Raw genomic sequence first — 21,312 nt, forward strand, 5'->3', positions numbered from 1 at the left:
CACATGCATAATATGTCTCCTCTTTCATTTTGTATGCGTGTGACTGTATATATATGTATAAATATATGATCTTGTTTATAAAAATTAGCAAGAAATAAAATTGAGTATTTTTGAAAGAATAATAGCTTTCTAAACCTTGAGTCAAAAAAAAAGAAAAAGATGTAAAATTTTTGTAACAGTTTAATCTTTAACTTTTACTAAGAAAAGTAATAGTTGTGGTAAAAGGAAAATAACATATTGCAGAAATATTTATAAATACAAGATATCAAAGGTTTTTTTCTATGTTAAAAGAGGGGATAAACAATCTGACAGAAAAACAAAATAAAAAAGAAAAATAAAGAAATAACATGGACATACACATGGGAATCAAATTATTAAGTGCACATTAAAAAAAAGAGAGCATTCAAGCATTTTATTTACCAAAGTGAGGCAAATTAAGGCAATGCTGAAATACCATTTTACATTTAACTAACAAATATAAAGTCTAAGAATAGAATTATCCAAGTTATACAACACTGTCCTAATTCTTAGAAAAATAAAACTGATAAGCCCATACATTACAGTTGGCAATTTACAGTAGAAAGCACTTGACAAAATACTTCAAAAGGCATCTTTTTAAAAGTCACATCGTTTGACCCATGAAATTATTTGAAACTTTTAACATCATAATGTCAAGCCAGAAAGCTTAAATCGAATAAACAACCACCCACCAAAAAAGGGAATATTTGAACAGATTTTTGTGGTGACGTAATTTATAGTAGCAAAACATTATAAGTCTAAATCTTTAACATCAGAGGAATGATTAAGTCAACTACTGATTATCGGAAAACCACTCATGGAAACCATTCATTAAAGAGTATAATACATGAAAAGGGCAATTTATTTTTTTTCTTTTTTTTTTAAGATTTTATTTATTTATTTGGCAGAGAGAAATCACAAGTAGATGGAGAGGCAGGCAGAGAGAGAGTAAGAGAGAGGGAAACAGGCTCCCTGCTGAGCAAAGAACCTGATGCAGGACTCGATCCCAGGACCCCGAGATCATGATCTGAGCCAAAGGCAGTGGCTTAACCCACTGAGCTACCCAGGCACCCATGGGCATTTTAAATTGAAGCTGAATATGACGTGAAACCAAAAGGAAGCAAACTGCACAGATTGGTATGGTGAGAAATATCTCCCTTCTGTTGGTAATATTATTTATTCTATAATTAAACATTTTTTTTAATGGTTAGATAAATTATTGGTAGACGTTCAAAACTAGAAGACACAAGGATCATATATAAGGCCAAAGCTAAAAACAAAATTAATTTCTCTGAAAGAAAATTACAGCTTCTGAAATGTAGTACATGCCCTGGCATTTAAATGGAGAAAAGGCTAAAAATAATGGGAAAATTACTACAGTAAGTAAATGAAAGACAAAATAAAAATGCCTATGGAAAGTATTCGTTCCATGGAGATCAAGGACTAAAGCTGAGTTTAAGCTAAAAAAACTCTAGTTAATTGGTCCATTCAAAGAAGCTAGAAAACAGGAAAGAGAGTAAAAAGACAAAATAAAATTTCCCCATGACTAATTTTTTTTCACTTTCCCCCACCAGTCAATCCCTCTTAACTCCTTTGCACCAACAGTAGCCCACTGGTGTCTAACAACAAAAAGCAGGGTTACAATCAGCTTTGTTTGTGTACATTCATCATTTGCATACAAACTTTAATATTAGCTTTAAAAAGGAACACTGAAAAAGAAAAAGGAGACACTGATGCAGAGGTCTGGAGAAAGGGCAAGCTACACCTTAAATCTGTATAGCATCATTTGCAACATACAGTGCTCCTTCTCATTTCAGTTTCATTAAATGGAATAAAAATGAGAAAATTTGTTATGCCACGGGTGTTCACACAACTCTACCAGGATCAGCCACTGTGTTGAGACACATCTGGTGTGCCAGAAAGAAACTAGGAAGTGGTGTGTAGGAGGAAAGAAAATTAAAAGTTGTCAAACATATTTCTTTAGGCACTCAACATAATCTGTTATTCTAATTATTTTCCTGATATTGATGTAGCCAAGTTAATTATTATATAAACTACAGTAAAACTTTTAGGTTCCCCCAAAACTCTTCCTTCTCTATTTTTTACATGACATGTCCATATAACACATCATATACACAAACACATACACACTGTATTAGAAAATTTTTCTCCCTGGGGTATTTTATGCCCCCTGGGTAGTAGATTATTCTGCATTCCTTGAAAATACCCAACTACCTCACAGAAGATCTTTGTAGTCCAGTTTTCCTAAAAAACAGTGTTCTAAGAAAAACTCTTAAAAATACAGGTAAACACTGATCCACTAGCCCAATTAGGAATGTGAAGACCATTCAACAGCTAAGATAATATAAAGCACATATGATGTTTCAGACACTGCTCTAAAGTGCCTTCCAGGTATTTATTTCACTTAATTCTCACCAGACTTTTGAAGGCGACAGCATTAATTAGTATGCCCATTGTGCAGATGAACAAACTGCAGCAGAGACATTGTGAAAGTCAGTTGGTGGAACTGAGTTTCAAGTCAGGTCCTTTGGTCTCCACTGTGAGACTCCTCTGGCCCAATGCCTCCCATTGTGCACCATGACTATCTCGGTCCTACTCCCTGTGTCCCAACTTCTCAGTTCTCACTGTAACAGAAACTTGCCAGGCCCACTGAGTGGGTGATTCACACAATGTCTGTTCGACCACTTCTTCAGAAACAATTAATTTTACAGGTGATGGTCTCAATGCCAAGAAGGCACCGAAACATCTTAAATCTTAACATCATAAAACTTAAAATCTGAAATCCACTCTGCCATTCAGTACCTTTTTATCTAAATGCCCTCCAACCCACTGAAAGGAAGCTAAAGCCAAGTGGGCATCATACTGGGGGGGAATCTGCAAGCGTCCAGAACATTACCATGTTTGATTACATTTAATTGACCTCTGAATGGAGTCAGTGTCTACACACAGGTGCAACATGTTTTACAAGGCAAGAAATCCTAAAGGAAAAAAATCCCTTAATAGGAAGGATACTGTTACAGGTTCTCTAGGCTGCCGCAGGTAACTACTTAAACTGTTAATGTATAAGGTAAAGAAGAGATGATCACTTAACAAATATCTGGGGGAGGGGGAGTCATGAAATCTAGTAGCTACTTAACCTACATAAAACTAAAACTCAACTAAAAATGCCAAGACAGATCTGTGACTTGAAATTTTACTCAATTCAGACCTGGAAGAAGACAAAAGCAAAACAAAATAAGATCATTTGACTCTGCCTATAGATACATGGGAATGAATTTATTAAAATATAATGGTGCATGCTGCAGAGCTTAAGCAAAGACAGCAAATTGACAGGTGAAAGTCTTCCCCCAGCTTTCTCTTAAAAATATCAGAAGAATACCCTGATGAAGACAGAGAAGAGTTCTTCATTTCCCGTTATTGAGAATATTCTGAGCATATGTTTAAAGCACTCTCACCAGCCCTGCTTAATTCCCATTTATTTTACTCAAATGAAAATGGTCATTTTCCTAGGCTGAATTCACTACCCTTGCTTTTTCAACTCTATTCAGGAGAATAACGGGGGGCATGACTCATGATGCAGAAGGAAAAATGTAAACAACACTGGTATCAGAACGGGAGGCAGGAATAGAAAGGCAAGAAAAAAAGAAGACAAGACAATGACACCAGAAAATGACCTACTTGAAAAGAGGGGCTTCCTATGTATCAATGGAGGGCTGCTCTCATTGGCCAGAGTCCTCGGAAAGAACCCTGGTGGCAGGCCTTGGCTTCCAGTGCGGTCTCTCAGAGGTGCAGCCCCGGACGGCCCTTCCTGAGAGTGGTCCTGCATAGGGGTAGGACAGGGACCTGCGCTCCACACTTCTCCATCTGTGACTGGGTGTCTAAGTTCCGTACAGAGCTGTGGGAGGCTCGGGAAGCCAGCTGCAGCCTTGAGTCCAACATATGGTCCAAAGTCCAGCATTATTCGTAAGAAGGCAGTAATTTTGTCCCCTTTCTCTATCCTACGTTTATTTCTTGATGGTTCCAAATGTGAAGCAAACGGCATAGTATATAACACTTTGAAATCCCAACCAAATGTAAAACAAAATTTTATTTTATTTTATTTTATTTATTTATTTATTTATTTATTTATTTGGCTGGTCTTCCAAATTCACAGGAAGTATGGACTTATTTTAAAAGCATTAAGGAAAACTACCTAAAGATACAAAATCTGAGACAGGAACAGGGGCAGATCCTAAGCATTACTTGGGGCAGAGAAATGGTCCCATAGACCAGCTCTGCTATAAAGTGGTCATAAGTTCCAGCCAAAGCTTCCTGTGCCAACTAAGTAACTGGGCCCAGCTCCTGAATGTAAAATGAGAGGACCGGACAAGGCCATCTGCATGGCACCTATGGGCACCAACATTCTGTGATGTTACAACTAAAATTAACTAGCTTTGGCAGTACTTTCAATGTGAAAAATGAAAACCCACATCAGTCCCACATCCTAAGACTGAAGTCAACCCAGAGCCAGAGAAACCTCTCTTTCAGAAAGAAGAAAATGTTGATCTACAGTAACTTCAGAACCTGGTGAAGAGAGAAAATAATATACTAAGAAATTAAAACAGGACATTGACCTCTGTGAGAAGATCAGATACAAGAAGAGTTAGTACTGTACTAAGGGAAAAGTAGTCTTTTCTTGTATTATTTTTAAAGTAGGTATGTCCTTGGAAATATTATTCAAAATATTGAATCCTCAATTGCCTAATGGTATTAGTCCACTTCCAAAACCCAATAAAATCCAAAATTAGCTTGTAGATGAATGATGGCTTTAAGAGTTTATCCAGAATCCAGTGTGATCGTATAGATGGTATGGGCCAAACTCCTCAGAAAATGCCAAGAAACATTTGAGCCAGGCCAAAAAGTGCTGAAACGTTCCACTGACACAGAACCCACAAGTCAACATGAAGCTTTCACTGGAAGATACAGCCTTTGCATGCAGTTTTCCAGGGATCCAGCCAAAACTCAGAGATCACTGAAAAAAGCTCTCAAAACCAAAATGATTCCAAATAGAGGTTTACATGGCAGGGAAATTCTGAATGGAAATTTAACCTTCACAACCAATGGATTCAATAGCTGATCCCATTATATCAGAGGATTTTAATTCTTCCTGGAAATTCTCTACAAATTACAGGTAACCGCAGTCTGAGCAGAACTTCTGTGTATTTTTAAACAAGTCAATTGTTTCAATGAGATAAGTACATTATTTCCACCAGACAGATAATTGTTTTCTTGTTCAATTGCATTACATTTGTGTATCCAGGTATAAAATGTTACAAATGGAAAATTACTGAGAAGCAAAGCAGTCATTAGTGTGACCTATAAATGGAGCAGAGATGTCACAAAAGTTTTGCTAATGCTTTTTTATGTTCCCAAATATATTATTTTTTACTTTTTAATCTCTTCTATACCTGACCACAGAGCAAACAGTAAGAGCAGATCTTCATGCCCATACACAACGCAAACAACTAAGATGTCAGCTGACCAACAAGAATGACTAAGTGACTTGCATATAAATATACACAAAAGTAAAATAAATTCAAGGATAAATTACTCACCTTCATAAGAAATCTAGAAATTTGGGATCTCTGGGAAGTAAAAATAAATAATTTTCAAGTATCATACTGGAATTAGGCAATATTTCTAGATATTACTTTGTAGGTAGAGGAACTGTATCAGAAAATTACATATCTGTTTATTGTTGTTACATTGTCTATTTCCTGAGAGAATTCACACCTATTAACTGTCCTCAATTAAGAAGAGCAAAGCAAACAAAAGAGACATTAAATACCAAAAAGAATCAGCACTTTGTTAGTTAAAGGCAGGTTATTTTCAGATGGAATTTTTTTCTTATTAATTATTTTTATTAACATATAATGTATTATTTGCCCTAGAAGTATAGGTCTTTACACATTTCACAGCACTCACCATAGCACATACCCTCCCCAATGTCCATAACCCAACACCCTCTCCCTACCTCCCTCCCCCAGCAACCCTCAGTTTGTTTTGTGAGATTATGGTTTGTCTTCAGATGGAATTTGCACAGAGACGGTCACTGAGAAAGAATGACCACAGACAGCGTGGCCTTACATACCAGAAAGGATGAAGGCAGACAATTAGAATTACAAACCATATCTAACTCACAATGCTTATCCTGGGGGCACAAGTTCCATTTAATAAAGAAAACATCTTACTTATGTTAGTATTTTAATGCCTTTGGATTAAAGCTTATGGCACCTATTCCCCATCTGTTCAATAGTTTCTGTATCACATATATTATATCAACATATAGAAAGATCATATTTTTTAAACTTCTTAGAAATTCATTATATTTCAAATTGTACAGTCAAAAAATTGTTAAAGGATATAAACTACAATGTAAATATCACACATTGATCAAATACCCAAAACTGATTAAGAACAGGTATTATGAGATTTTATGAAATTATAGCACACATCTAGAAACATATGAGGAGGTGCAGTAGAATGCTGTGTAAGGCGTGGTAATCCTCCAGGGTCGTAATCAGTGATTCTTCTCATATAATAAGTTGATTCCATGAGAAGATTTTAAAAGTTAGAATACTGTGTAATAGAATAAAAATGCCATAAGAACTGAAATTTCTTGGGTGCCTGGGTGGCTCAGGGGGTTAAGCTGCTGCCTTTGACTCAGGTCATGATCTCAGGGTCCTGGGATCTAGTCCCGCATTGGGCTCTCTGCTCTGCAGGGAGCCTGCTTCCTCCTCTCTCTCTGCCTGCCTCTCTGCCTACTTGTGATCTCTCTCTGTCAAGTAAATAAATAAAATCTTTAAAAAAAAAAAAAAAAACAACTGAAATTTCTTTACAGCATAGGAGTTTAAGGAAAAATTCTGCTTGTGTGTTTTCATTTTCTGTTTTTTTATAGCTATGTTAATTTAAAGCTATATAAAATAGGATTAGGCCCTCTATAAAGAGATTTTTAAACACACTTTTAATATTTAGGAGGAAATGTATCAGTTCAAAGATGCTTTTAGACAAAGTTACATTAAAAATTCGATTTATTTAATATGTTAAAATATTCTGATTAATATTAAATTAATAAAAACTTCCCAAAAAGTGATGAGAAAGACTTGCTATAAAATTTATTTTATGAATTTACCCAAGGCCACTTCTGCAGCTTAGAACAACTTTTTGACATGTACATACTTTTCCCAGAATTTTTCAGCTGTAAAAAAAAAAGTCCTAAAAGTCCTTAAACCAACCTTCATTTTTTTTGGAAAAATAAATCAAAGTCCTAGGAATTAAAATGAGAAACTGGATTCTATATGTCTACTTAAATGCCAAGTCAAGATTAGAGCAAAAAAATCCTAATTTCTGTTTCATTTTTCATTTAAGGTGAAAAATAAAAGTGAAGTAATCACCTAGAGATCTCACAAATCCAAAGCACAACATTTAGAACTGGGGAAATAGGAGCAGGGAAACCACTGCCTTCGTGGAACTTACACTCACACAGGAGACCGACAAACCCATGTCAAGAGTGAACTCTGTCACCAACTAGGTTTTTGTGTACAGACTCTTCTATCTTCTCTAGGTTCCTACTTTCCACCTGACCCTCTGCTCCTCTCTCTCACTCCCCTGTGGGCTCTGTTCTGCCAGGTGACCTCTGTTCACGGACTTGTCCAGGATTCCAAGTTGCCAAACTCCGCCCAACCCACCCAAGCTACCTACCTTACTACAAGCGCTTCAGATAATTTCACTGGAATCTCCCATACCACTTCAGAGTCAACAAAACCAAAACCGAACATAGGCTCTCTCAGAATTGACTGCCTGTTCCAGTTCCAACTTCCCCTGTTGCTACTAGTATGATCCTCCAGAATTCTCAGCCCCAAATCTTAAATCATCTTTAATTCCTCCCTCACCTGTAGCATCTGGATCCAGTCGGTCTCCCTGGCCTACGTGTATTAGTCAGAGTTCTCCAAGAAACAGAGACTTATTATAAGGAACCAGCTCACGCAATACGGAGGCTGGTAAGTCCGTCATCAGCAGAGCTGGTGCCTGAGCTTGAAGCTAAAAGTCAGCAGACTTCAGAAGAACCAGGAAGAAAAAAGGTTCTAGTTCAAAGGCTGCAGGGCAGAATTCTCCCTTATTTGAGGGAGGTCAGCCCCATGTTCTATTCAGGTCTTCAATGAATTAGATGAGGTCCACCCACATTGTGGAGGCTCAATCTGCTTCATTCAGTCTACAAATTTAAATGTTACTCTCAGAACAGAACAGAGTAACAGAAATGTTACCCTTACAGAAACACCAGAGTAATGTTTGACCAACAATCTTGGTACCCAGTGGCCTAGCCAAATTGATGTCAGATTAACCATCACATCACGGTTTTACTTTTCAAACGTCACACTCCTTTTTCTCAATTCGCAGTCTCATTCCCATCATCTTAATTCAGGTCTTTATGACCTCCTTCTGGTTTTCAGCACAAGGATGTAAACCAGCCCCCTCCTCATCCTTCAGTTCCACATCACTGGATATGCTGTGGACACGTTTATTTTCAGAATTGTTTTTAACATATCATTCCTGTTCTATTACTATTCACAAAGACATCTTACTCTAAATAGATCCAATTATTTTTCTTACAATATATTGTTCTATATAATCCAGCCCTACTTGCCCTCCTGACCTGTTCCTTCTATCACTCTCCTAATTTAGAACTTATATTGTAACTGGCCAAAAACTTAACTATCTTTTCCCACTTATCCAGACCCATCCCTTCCACAATGCACCCACCTTCTCTGGAAAGCACTGTGCACTCTTCTTTGCCTACCTCAATTCCATCCCCCTGCCAAGGTTTGTCTCCAGCTTCAACTCCTTCCTGAAGTTTTCCCAATTCCCCAAACTATATAAATCTTTTAGTTTTCTACTCCTTGTGTTCATTTTAGATAAACATAAGCATTGCTACTCTATAATACTCTGTCTTGTTCACAAATTTCTTTCTATCTTTCTTTTTAGAAAGTGAGAGAGAGAGAGAAAGAGAAAGGGAGATAGCACGAATTTGGAGGGAGGGGCAGAGAGAATCCCAAGCAGGCTCCATCCCCAGCACAGAGTCTGACACCAGACTTGGTCTCACAACCCCGAGATCATGACCTGAACCAAAATCAAGAGTCAGACACTTAGCTGACTAAGCTCCCCAGGTCCCCCTCACGAATTTATTTCCACTGCACATCCCTTTCTCCCTAGTCCCCATTCTCACCCGATCACCTCCAAATACACATCTTCTGTTTATTTGGGGATGAAAAATCTTGGAATCTGTGCTGTGCCAAGTACTGTGTAAGGCAGTAGACATACCAAGAGGTGTTGCACCCAGAAGCCTTACAGTCTAAGATGAGAGAGATAATTATTGTAATAATTAAGGAGCAACATATTGCATATAGAACAAAGGTAGATACAAAGCTCTAAGGGAAGACAGAGAATATAACAGAAGAAGAAAGTAAATTGGCTTAGTCAATGATGCGGTACAGGATAAATTCAATGGGAGTAGAGGAAAAGGCACTTCAAGTACTGAAAATAACCAGTGCAGAAGAATAAAAACAATGAAGAACACACACACACACACACGCATATAGACATATAAATGTATACACATACATATATATGTATACATATAGAAAGAGACACACACATATATACATGTATATTCATAAAGGGTGAGAGGAGACATTTACCATGATGGCAAACAAACTAGATATTCAGGATCATAACCCAGGCACAGAACTGCTGAAAAACAAGAGATTAAATACAGCAAAAGAATCACTAAATAATAGGAACAGAGCCCCAGAAACAAAAATATCTGTAATATTGAGAATGCTAAGTCCAGATCTTGAGTGGAGCAGAGGAGAAGCAGGCATGGCTGGAGCATGGAGCCATACCACTTCGAACCACAGCAGTTGGAAGTCCCTAAAATAGAAGTAAAATTTTATTTGTCCCTTATCCACGATAATAAAGAACAAAAATTTTTCATAATTCATTTGACAGCAACTCGAAGTTCATCTGGCAACACAAACCTGCCTCAACAAATAGGAAGCTATTTATTATCTTTATCTCATTTAGTATTCTTATCCACGAATTTCACTGCAGAAATAAACATTAAATGATTTTATTATGAGGAACTGTCCCAAATCCATTAAAAGTGACATGACACAGTCAGTTAAGCATCTGCTTGGGCTCAGGTCATGATCTCAGGGTCCTGGGATCAGCCCCACTTCAGTGGGGAGTCTGCTTTGCCCTCTCCCTCTGCCCTTCCCCCACTGCTCATGCACACTCTCTCTCTCATAAATAATAGAAATCTTAAAAAAAAGTGACATGACATTAACACAGGAATTATGTTCCATATACCTTTTAAAAATCTGATAAATCCTCAACTCCAAAACACACCTGGCCCCTGGGGTTTTGGATAGGATTCTATGGACCTCAGATTTTGAGATTCCACAGAATGAGTCAGATAGAAATAGAGGTCTCTTGCCCCAAGAAAGGTTTTAGAGTTCATGGAAGATCTATTTAGAACTGCTTTTGTTAAATGGAGGATAAGTTCTCAGTGCCAAACACATTCTATTATTGACCACCTTTGTGATCCATGACAAAATTTATTTTACTTATATAATATTAGTTAAAAACAGAAAATAAACTGCCAACCATGGACTCTTAACATCAACCTTTTTACTCCCCTTATAATGCCAAGAATGCCAAGGGGAAAAAAAATTGTAAAACAACATTCTCTTTGCCTCCTATAACCTTAATAGATAGTTTCCTGGAATTGTCTATTCAAACAGAAAATTAATTTCCATGCACAGCTGGAAATACCACATTGGCAAGCAAAGAAAACATCAAACACCAGTAGATTAAATAAAAAGTGTAAGAACTATAAAGACTCAACAAAACAGAATTTGCTCAGTGAGATGGTCCTATGAGGACAGCTTTTCACCGTTTATTTAATGTATGAATACATCTCTTAAAGTGAAGTAGCAATAATCAAGGAAGCTTTGGATCCAGAAAAACAATGAGAGGATTATATCACTCAACCAGTTTTCCTACTGTTGTATGAAAGGAGAGAAGGTTAGCACTCCCCTTGCCAAGGTCCTTGGGCCTGTACGCCACAGGTACAATAAGACACTGCACCAACTTTGTGGCTTCTCATCATGGCTGGGTTTTGTTTTTTTTCCCTACTTTGGGATGATGAAAAAGTTCTGGAGACACAGTGGCAAATGGTTGTGCAATAATAATGTGAATGCACTTAATGACACTGAAGTGTACATTCTAGAAGGATGAACATGGTCAATTTAATGTTATATATATATAACTGTGATAAAATACAATTTCAATAATATACAAAAAGCTCTTGAAATCAATTAAAAATAAAGTCTAAAGGAAACATATGCAAAGGGCACAAACGAATTCAAAACAGAGGAAGAAAATCCAAAAAATACATGGAAAAATGTTCAAAGCTACTAAGAAGAATGCAAGTAAAAATGATGAAATATGATCATGTGTCATCTTTCAAATTAATTAATGAAGATTAAAAAGATTTGAGACTCAAAAAAAGAAAAAATGCAGCTTTTCTAGACCTACCAACAAAATGGGGCCCTGTTTCCATGTTGCCCTCCACTGGCTTCCCTCCTGGGTATCCCTCTTCGTACTGATGGCCATCAGGACAGCAGGCTCATGGTGCCCTCTGGGGACCACTCCCTGATACCCCACCTGCATTGGGCAATGACTAGTATGACCAATACCCAACTAATAACCAAATTAAACAAAATAATACCCTTTGTACAAACTCTTCAAAAACATGAGACAGAGAGGCAAAAAACCAGAACATCACCTGTAGGAACTACAACAAGCAAGAGGCAGTACCGGTGTGGGAATGACAAAACCACACATAGCATCCAGACCGTCTGCCCCCTGGGCTCTGCTGCCTTGATTCTTAAGACATCAGAAGAAAAAGTAAAATCCCCCAGCATGGATGCTTTATAAAGAACAACAGAGAGAAATTTCAGTAAAAATCAGTGTGTTATGAAAGCAAGAGAGAGTAAAACCTTCCACATGGACTTGATCCCTGCAGGGTGTCAAAACATGCGAAAGGCTGGGCTCAGGAACATTTGTAGACCAAGCATAATGGGATTCCAACGTGGCACACTGCATCCCAAGACATGGAGCTGCATCTCTGGGATCTTTGACCAACAACCCCAAACCACCAAGTCCTTCAGTACACCTGCTAGGATATCCCACAAGCAAAGTGAGGGATCACTTTAATTAGCTACATATAGGAGGAAGTACTTAGATGGCAAACTACACGGTATAAAACAGCTCAGTAAATACTTGTTGAACTAACACACGTGGTAGAAGCTAATAAATAAGACCTGTATCTAATGATGACATTTATTAGATTATTATTCCAACTTTGCACGGGGCATAACTGGTAGAGAATACAGGCTTTGTCTATAGAGCAAACAGGAAAGCTTCTACTCATGTCTAGTTGGCATCCCCAATAGCAACCAACCCCCAGCATTGTGCTTATAGGCTCCTTGGAGATTCATTTCCCCAGAATCAGCATCTCTGGCTCACTTTCTAGTGACAAAAATACAGAAATTTTTAAGTACGGGAGTGAAACATAAATGATGCAAAGGTGATCAAAACAAAGATGTTAACAGAAGACAGACCTGATGATACATAAGCCACCTCAGAGAGACCCACTCAAGTAAACCAGAAGCCAGCCTCTTCTAATATCCTATCTAAGAAATGAGAGGATTCCATCAGCAGCTTCCAATCTTCCTCAGCTTCTACTCACATCAAAAATGTATTTCATTTTAAAGTATATTTATACATATATAGAAACATACTTATCTATACAAAATGCATTTTCCCAAGTTAATACTGAATCTTTCCCAAGTTAATACTGAATCTTAGAACACATGTGTACCCTGGTATCTTATAATATGGTCTGTTCCATTCCATTGATTAAACTCAACCTATGAAATTGATTCCATCACCCAATAAGAGTTCATGACATGCAGAAAACATAGGACTAGATGATTTCTTTCCAGCTCATTAAAAGAAAAATCATGATTTTACTTAGATGCAATCTAAAAATATCTACCACTCCTAAATACTAGTTCCTCAATGATCTTTCTAAAGCTAATTCCTGAATGAAATGATACAACCCCTGCAACATTTTTGCCTCCTTTTCCTCTTCACCATAAATACCCATGACCCTTTCCACTCAAAAGTCTTTAAGTGATTTTTCCGGGGTGTACGACCACTGCCACACCTCATGGCAGAGGTGACTGCAAGGGATTTTGCCCAAAAAAACAAAAAAAAAAAAAAAAAAAGTTAGACATTTACCAAAGGAACTCTCTTAGCTCATAATAAAATATATTTGAATCTTTGTAAACCACCAGACAGTCACTAAGCAAAAGTCAAAATGGAACTCAGACGGCAGCAGCAAACCACATAAATCTTGATTTTAATTGAATGAAAGATATTTCATAATAGCTGCATTCTCCCTTCAAAACTACAGAATTTGCTCCCTGAGATAAAATTCTTCTAACTTTCTAGAATAGCATCTTTGTCACTTTTGTAGATTTTCTTAATTGGATGCCTTCTGTTGTAAGACCCCTTCCCTTCATCCCACCTCATTTTCACCATCTTTAGTAATGACCCAAACTTGCGGGTGTGCAGGTGAAAAATGAGCTGGCTTTGAGTCAAACAATACCTTCCAATCACAACTGGATTTATTTTTTTCTGTATAGAGCTAGGGAAAGGTTGTGTTTACTTCTTCCCATTATAGCTGAAAACCATCTAAAACATTGTCTCCTCAAAGGCATTACAGTCTAGACATGGAATGCTAACAGCATCATTTGTGCTTGTCATTGACTTCAAAATGCTTTATTCTGTAAACCTTGTCTTGGTTTCTAAGTCCACAGAGTAAAGAAGAAATTCCACATGTATTTAGTAGTATTTAGATATTTTATTCATTACAGTTTATAAAATAAAATGGAAAACCTCAAAGCTTTAAATTTAAAAAGCACTTCAACTCATAAATATGAAAGAAATATTAATGTCAAAAAATTAGGTCCATTGTAATCCTGTAATCAAAGCAATCTGTGTCTTTTCCAAACTTGGCAAGCCACAATTTTATTTTTAATTTTTGAACTACTAATTCTAGAGGAAAAACAAACACCATTAACTTCCTCTTCAGTCACTAGCTGTCTGTGCCATGTGTTTTTATCGCTTCCTGCCACAAGGAAATACGTTTGAAACAAAGAATGATATTCAAAAGAGAGTTCTTAGGGTGATTCCAAAGTCATTCTTTCAGGAATTGAGAAACAGTGTAAACATATTTAAATAATAGTGCAGAGTGATAAAACTATTCGGAAAACCTTCACATTTCTTTTATTATGTGTTAATCCTCAAAACAAGTCTGCCAAGGTTATTTGAGAATAAACTGAATCGTCAAGTTAAACAACTTTCCTTCACCAACAGAGCTAATAAATGGCAGAGCTAGAATCTAAATCCACTGTTTCATACCCAACCTCATGGCAGAAATTATATCCTACTGCTTTCCTGATGAATCTTTTGATCAAATTGTAGGTTTTTATTTTAGGTCTTTTTAGCCTATTGGTCTAAACCATCACGGGTTCTGCCTTCACTGAGGATATAGATGATGAGAAGAATGTGAAGATGGATTCTACCTCCTCGGTTGTGTTCTACACTTATTTATTGAGTTCCATGTTCTAGGCAGTACACTAAATACTAGGGATCCTAAACAAGAATGTAAATTATAGTTCTTACTCTAAGAGGTTTGTAAGAAATCTAGAAAGGAAACTGTTTTAATCTGTTCAGGTTGTTATGACAAATTATTGGGTCATTCGTGTGTGTGTGTATGTGTGTGTGTGTTTGTGTGTATATATTTCCCACCCCCCTCCTCATTGTTCTAGAAGCTGGGAAGTCCAAGATCAAGGTGCTGGCAGATTTGGTATCTAATAAGAGTCTTCTTCCTCATTTGTACATGACCATCTTCTTGCTACATGCTCACATGGCCATTCTTGGTACATGTTCATGGAAGGCCTTCCTACAAGGGTGCTAATTCCATCATGAGGGTCCTACTCTCATGACCTAACCTAAACTTAATTATGTCTCAAAGGGCCCCATCTACATACCAATACATTGAGAGCTAGAGCTTCAACATACAAATTTTGGGGGGTGACATGAACATTCAGCCCATAACAGGAACCCAACATGTAAAACAAATCATCATGATCAGTTTGATATATGTAATTCCACAAACACAATCACTTAATTGCATTCAATAAATATTTATTGATGGTGAAAGGGAAGTACATGTTTGACAGTGAATGAAATCCATGAGATAAATAACCTTCATGCTTCACAAATGAGAAAACTATGGTTCAGAAATGATAATTTGTCCAAAATCAAAAAGTGAGCAAGTGAGGGAGACTGGATTTAAACATGAATCTACCCAGCTTCAAAGCTCAGCCTCTTTCTGCTCCAACAGGAGAGCTGTAACCAAGGGCAACCACAGCCTTCCTCACTGCCTCTTCTAGGATGTGTATAGTATGGCTCTCCCTACCAAGAAAGAGAATAGCTCCAAGAGCCAGGTAAAAACACACACAGCATGTACAAACCCTCTGAAGAAAAGATGACTAAGGCCTGAATGATGATACAATAAAAGCAGGTCAGGGAACTAATTAAGGGCACATATCCTAAAGTGGCTAGTCGCACCTGTAAAAGAGAACATTTTACCTAGTAAATGGTAGAGCCACTGGTTTCATGGCAGACATGGTACCCACAATAATTCTTAAAAAATATTTCATAAGCTGAGTAACAAGAGAATAAAGATACATACATATTTGAAAGTTTAAATTAATATTAAAAGGTATTTTAATGGTGAAGCAGACCAATCTGGGATGGAGACACAGATCTTATTTATCTTTCTTCAGCTCTGGAAAAAAATCACTATGACTCAGTGAACATTAAGGCTGTAGCAAAATTTTAAGGGTATACATCTTTTCTGGAACTTTACATGGTGGGTACTTAATAAATATGCTGTGAATGAATGGATGCAGGCAAGAAAGAATGAAGCAAGATTCAGATTAATTGGTCACAATCAGAATGTGTAATTCCATATCCCATTTTACTTGGGGATTTTGAAATTATTTCCTCACCTTCCAATTACATGTCTACCCAGATTTACTTTCAAGCTTAATGTGTATAAGAGCCAAAGGAGCTAGACTTTTTAGTTTTCCGAAACCAAATAACTACTTGCTAATATTTCACTTGCAATTTTTGAAATTTGGGGTTCATAAAAAGAGAATAAAGAAATCTGTACCTATGCAGTGTAATAATGCAGAAAATCTTAAAAACAGGTAATTTGGCCTATTTGTGGTGCAGATTAGGAAGGATAAAGAAAAAAGAAAAGCAGTGATATTTATTTCAATGTACTATTTAACAGCCATTTCAATGATAATGTAGAGGTTTTACAGAACAATATCTCCACTCCATCCTGTGTTCTGGTCATCGTTTTCCTCTTATTTCACAATCTTATTATTAATGTCTTTTATCTTGTAATATTGGGAATCTTTTTATAAACCAGTTTATATCACTTTTTGTCAAGACAAGCAATATGTGTGTATATATGAGCCTATACACATAAACACATATATATTCATATACATTTATATAAATGCCTAATTATGCATATATATAACTATATACAATTATATATGTATATGTCTCTCTCCTGGGTGTGTTTTCTCTCTCCCTCCCTCTCTCTTCCATATATACATACACACACATACACATGCGCACGCACACACACAAACACACACATAACTTTATATAGAGAAATTTATATATAGAAATTAGAAATTTATATATACAAACTATATATTATCATACATAAATTAGAAGTTATAGATAATAAAATTATATACATAAATTTTATATATAATTTGAAAATGAGATCATCCATATATTAACTAAACATTTATTTACGTTAATCTCCTTTATATATTCTATACATGCTCACATAAAAATATCTCAAGCTCACACAAATATGAGAAAATCCCCTCTCTCAAGAATTCACTTTAATTAATTTGTGTCTGGGTTTTTTGGCACTTGGTTTGCACCAAGTAATATGTGAAAAAGGATGGCCAGGAGAACCCGGTGGAACTAAGTGTCATAATGTCAGGCAGTACTGGCTGTTTTCCTAAACAGTCAGTGGTAACAAGAGTCCCAAGGTAGTCACAACTACGCACCTGTGCTCTGAGACTATCAGAGGACAAGTTTTACCATGCCCCATCAGGCCTCATAGACCCCTAAGGCTTCTGCTAGGTGGGTTCAAGTGGGGCCTGAGAACTTGTATATTAATAAGCCCCCCGGTGACTCTTAATCAGATAAGCCTGAAAAACACTGCTATCACACGGGGGAAGGGGTACATTGAGAGAGAAGGCCAGAAATGTGGTTTGCCCTAGACTATGGACTCTGGAAATGCTTTATGAGTACAACCATTTTTTACAGACCATGGCAAGCCATGGAGATTTTTGATGAAGGAAATGATTAGATTTGTGCTTTAGCAGCAGTAACTTTACTAGGCAGCATTGCACAATTAGGCTGAATGAAGGAGAGATTAAAAATAGACCAGCTGGAAGCCTATGACAATACTTGTAGCCAGAAGCAATGAATGCTAAAGGTTGGCAACAAAAATGGAAAATAGTGTCAATCAAAATCCAAGCCAACTTGATGTGGAGCGGAACAGAGAAAAAGTTTCAAAAAAGGCACCATTGTTTTAAGCACAGGTGGCTAAGGAGATATCTATGATGTTCATAAAAAGAAAGGTCAAAAGGATTTAGACTAGCTGCAGTATTTGAATTCATAAATGTGTGATTAAAAGAAAGACCATGTGCAAGGGCAGGAAATAGGGTTTCAACCTCAGTTCTACCATCTCCTTGCTAGGAGGTACCAGACACATCTTTTAAGCTCTCTAAACCTAGTAAACTCATTCATAAATAACACTAGTAAAACATATTCTGTAGGATTGCGGTGGAGAGTAAATGAAACTATATGTAACACTTGATCCTTAGGTTTGTGCTTAACAGACAATTTCAGTTTTTGCCTGTTTTTACTTTCACTGACATTTCCTTTCAATGACTTAAAATCATTCCAGATACACAGTAGGCACTCAATATACACGTGTTGAATGAATGAATTACTACTGCTATTACAATTCTATTGAAGACTGGAAAACGATCATGGGATTTGGCCATTAGATGGTAATTGGTACACTCAGAGACTGCTTAAATGCCTAGGGGTTTTGAACACTCGAATGAAATAAAAGTCCAAGTGTTTGCTCTGGTGAGGACATTTGAATTCAAGTGGAACTGGAGAATAAAAGTTTCTTCGAGTTTCATTCATTTGATTTTTCTTTATTCTGCATGTTAAATCAATAAAAGCTTCCAGTTAGAAAAGTCTGCTTTATTATCCTTAACAGTTTTAAGAACACCTTATCCTTTATTTGGAATTTACAGTATATGATCTCATTTAATCTTCAGCCTCTTGAGTTAAAGAATTCGGTTACTACTTGTCTTCATTTCTATTTTAAAGAAGAGAAAACTGAGAATCAGGGAAGATGAGTGACTACTAGGGCCTGAGTGCAGGAGTGTAAGAAGCAGGAATTACACTGAGGTCTTTGGATCACAGGTTTGCTGAGCCCATTCATGTTATTTCAGATGTGCTCTCTTCCATGCTTACTCCCACACTGTTTTCCCTCCTACAGTCTGGAAGTGAAGCACGGGGAAGAGTGTTGTGAGCCTGAGGAAGTTGTGAGAACACTGCTGCTTCCTCAAAACCCAGCCAGCGCCAAAGAGCACCCATCCTCCTGTGAGGCCACTGCCTGTCAAGATGGTTATGATGGCAGTGTACCTGTTCCTTGTTGGCTTCAACAGAAAAAAAAAAATCTGTTGCTCTCTTAGGGAAATTTCAGGACTGACTCTTTGGAAAGTTTCCCTGTAAAAATGACACATCTTTAAGTCTGATCTTAACCAGCTGGTTAAACAGAAAAATTTATTTTCACATTGGGTTATTACTACTTTGTACCACTGCCGATGATGTTGACTGCTTGAATTCATATCCTGGTCCCATTCCTAAGTAGATGCACAATCTTGGACATCTATCTTATCTATGTCTCTGAGAGTGGTTTCTCATCTTTAAAACATGGATATTCTGGAAAACAGCCCTCACTCCATAGGGCTTTCATTATAATTAAATGAGATACCATATATAAAGCTTTGGCACACTTGGAATTTGAACTATAATGAACACTCAACACATGGTCTTTTTTTTTTTTAAGATTTTATTTATTTATTTGACAGAGAGACACAGCAAGAGAGGGAACACAAGTAGAAGTGGGAGAGGGAGAAGCAGGTTTCCTGCTGAGCAGGGAGCCCAATGCGGGGCTCAATCCCAGGACCCTGGGATCATGACCTGAGCCGAAGGCAGATGCTTAACAATTCAGCCACCCAGGCGCCCTTACATGGTCATTTTTACTCACCAAGGTGTGGTATCTTAGTCTTACAGGGAAAGCTATTCAGTCCCAGAATGAACAAGATATTTTGCATAAAGTAACCAAACATGACTTCGTAACAGTAACCTTCTTTATGGAGAAAAAAGTATACAAGATAATCAATGAATTTTTCATTGACTGAAACTGCCACATTCATTCCACCAACGTTGAATTATTAATTTGTAAATTAACGCAGATTTTCAGTTCATAAACTGAAATGATGGAGAGAATAGCTAGACCCACACACAGTTGAGATTCAAAAATCTTAAACATAAAAAACAGTGAGTTTAGAAACACAGAAAAAGGGTTTTTTAAGCATATGAATATATATTATCATGTATCCTTATAACAATTATAACTTATAACATTCTAAATGAAATTAATTTGCATCCCTTCAAAATAGAAAAACTAAGAGTTCAGTAAGACATTATTTCCTTTCTTAGGAGGTATATATCATCTCCTAATTATAATCACAGGAGGTTTAAATGAATACCCACACCCAGGGCTAACAAGAAGACCAATTAAATCAAAATTGTTGAGGCTGAGGGTCCCAGTTCAGATTTTGTTTTTGTTTTTTTTAAGCTCTACAATGACTTTAAGGCATAGCCCAAACCAAGGATCATTGGCTTGCCTAATATCTTTCAAACAGAATGATGGACTTTTTTGCCTTGTTGATTGCTGTCTGTAGATAAGTTGTTTTACTTCAAACCATAATACTGCTTATTCTGAAAGATAATCTAGACTTTTAATCCAAGTTAGATTTCCCTTTATTCTAATCAAAAGTCCCATTCCATTAACTTTCCTAATAAAGTTAGGTGGGATGAGTTACGTAAGACCACATTATACACAGCACTCAATTACAGCACTAGAAAAAAACAAGACAGGCAGGTTACAGATTAGGGTTCTGAGGGCTCTGTAGTATTTCTTTAAAGAGTTTATGTATGATGCTAATTTGGTAGTACCTGGAGTTCTAAATCAATAAGAAAAATGTGATTCTAAGAAAACCAGCACAAGAACTACAGCCTTATAACATTAAAATATTTGACACAACCACACTGCTATTCTGAAATCCTTTGCATTCCATACCAGAAACCCCTCTAACGAATAATGCTGGATCCAGATTGTGGACCAGTGGAGGTTAAAGGAACCAGAGAAGCACAAGAAGCTTGATCTGGTTATACTGGCAGGGAACAAGAAAGACTATAACTTACATATTTCAACAGCAATAATTTTATTTTTTTCCTGTGTTGTTTCATCGTGCTTTCTTATGCATGCTGTATAAGAATATGGAAGGAAATGAAATTCCAGGCACTCTGAGGGAAGCAGGAGGAAAAAGACATCCAACAGCCAAGACACATCACCATTTATGTGTTATTTATCCTTTCAATAACTTAGTTTACCAATGGTTTAAAATGACAGAAATACTGGACTACTTTAGATATCTTCTTACACTGGCATAAGGTCTCCACAGAGCAGCCCTCTTTCACTCCTAACATGGAGTAAGGTGCAAAAATGGAATCTAACAAAAAGCCCAAGGATCTGAAACTAAATCAGCTCACAAGAGGAAAGAGAAGAAAGATTTGTTAGATTTGTCTCTTTTGAGTCATTCAAGTTATTAAGTAGAACCTTAG

The 21,312-nt window shown here is 36.9% G+C and overlaps 1 protein-coding gene and 1 non-coding gene across 8 annotated transcripts in view; one reads left to right on the plus strand and one right to left on the minus strand.

The window, feature by feature from the left end:
• The window catches only part of HDAC9 (histone deacetylase 9), a 936,353-nt gene that overhangs the window by 827,595 nt on the left and 87,446 nt on the right, over nucleotides 1-21,312 (minus strand). The gene's annotated exons all lie outside the window — the stretch shown is intronic.
• LOC132017089 (U6atac minor spliceosomal RNA) lies at nucleotides 11,139-11,265 on the plus strand. Its single transcript, XR_009404166.1, has one exon. It is a non-coding gene; the product is annotated as a U6atac minor spliceosomal RNA (small nuclear RNA).

Source organism: Mustela nigripes, chromosome 4 (genome assembly GCF_022355385.1).
Source record: "Mustela nigripes isolate SB6536 chromosome 4, MUSNIG.SB6536, whole genome shotgun sequence".
NCBI classification, from domain to species: domain Eukaryota; kingdom Metazoa; phylum Chordata; class Mammalia; order Carnivora; family Mustelidae; genus Mustela; species Mustela nigripes.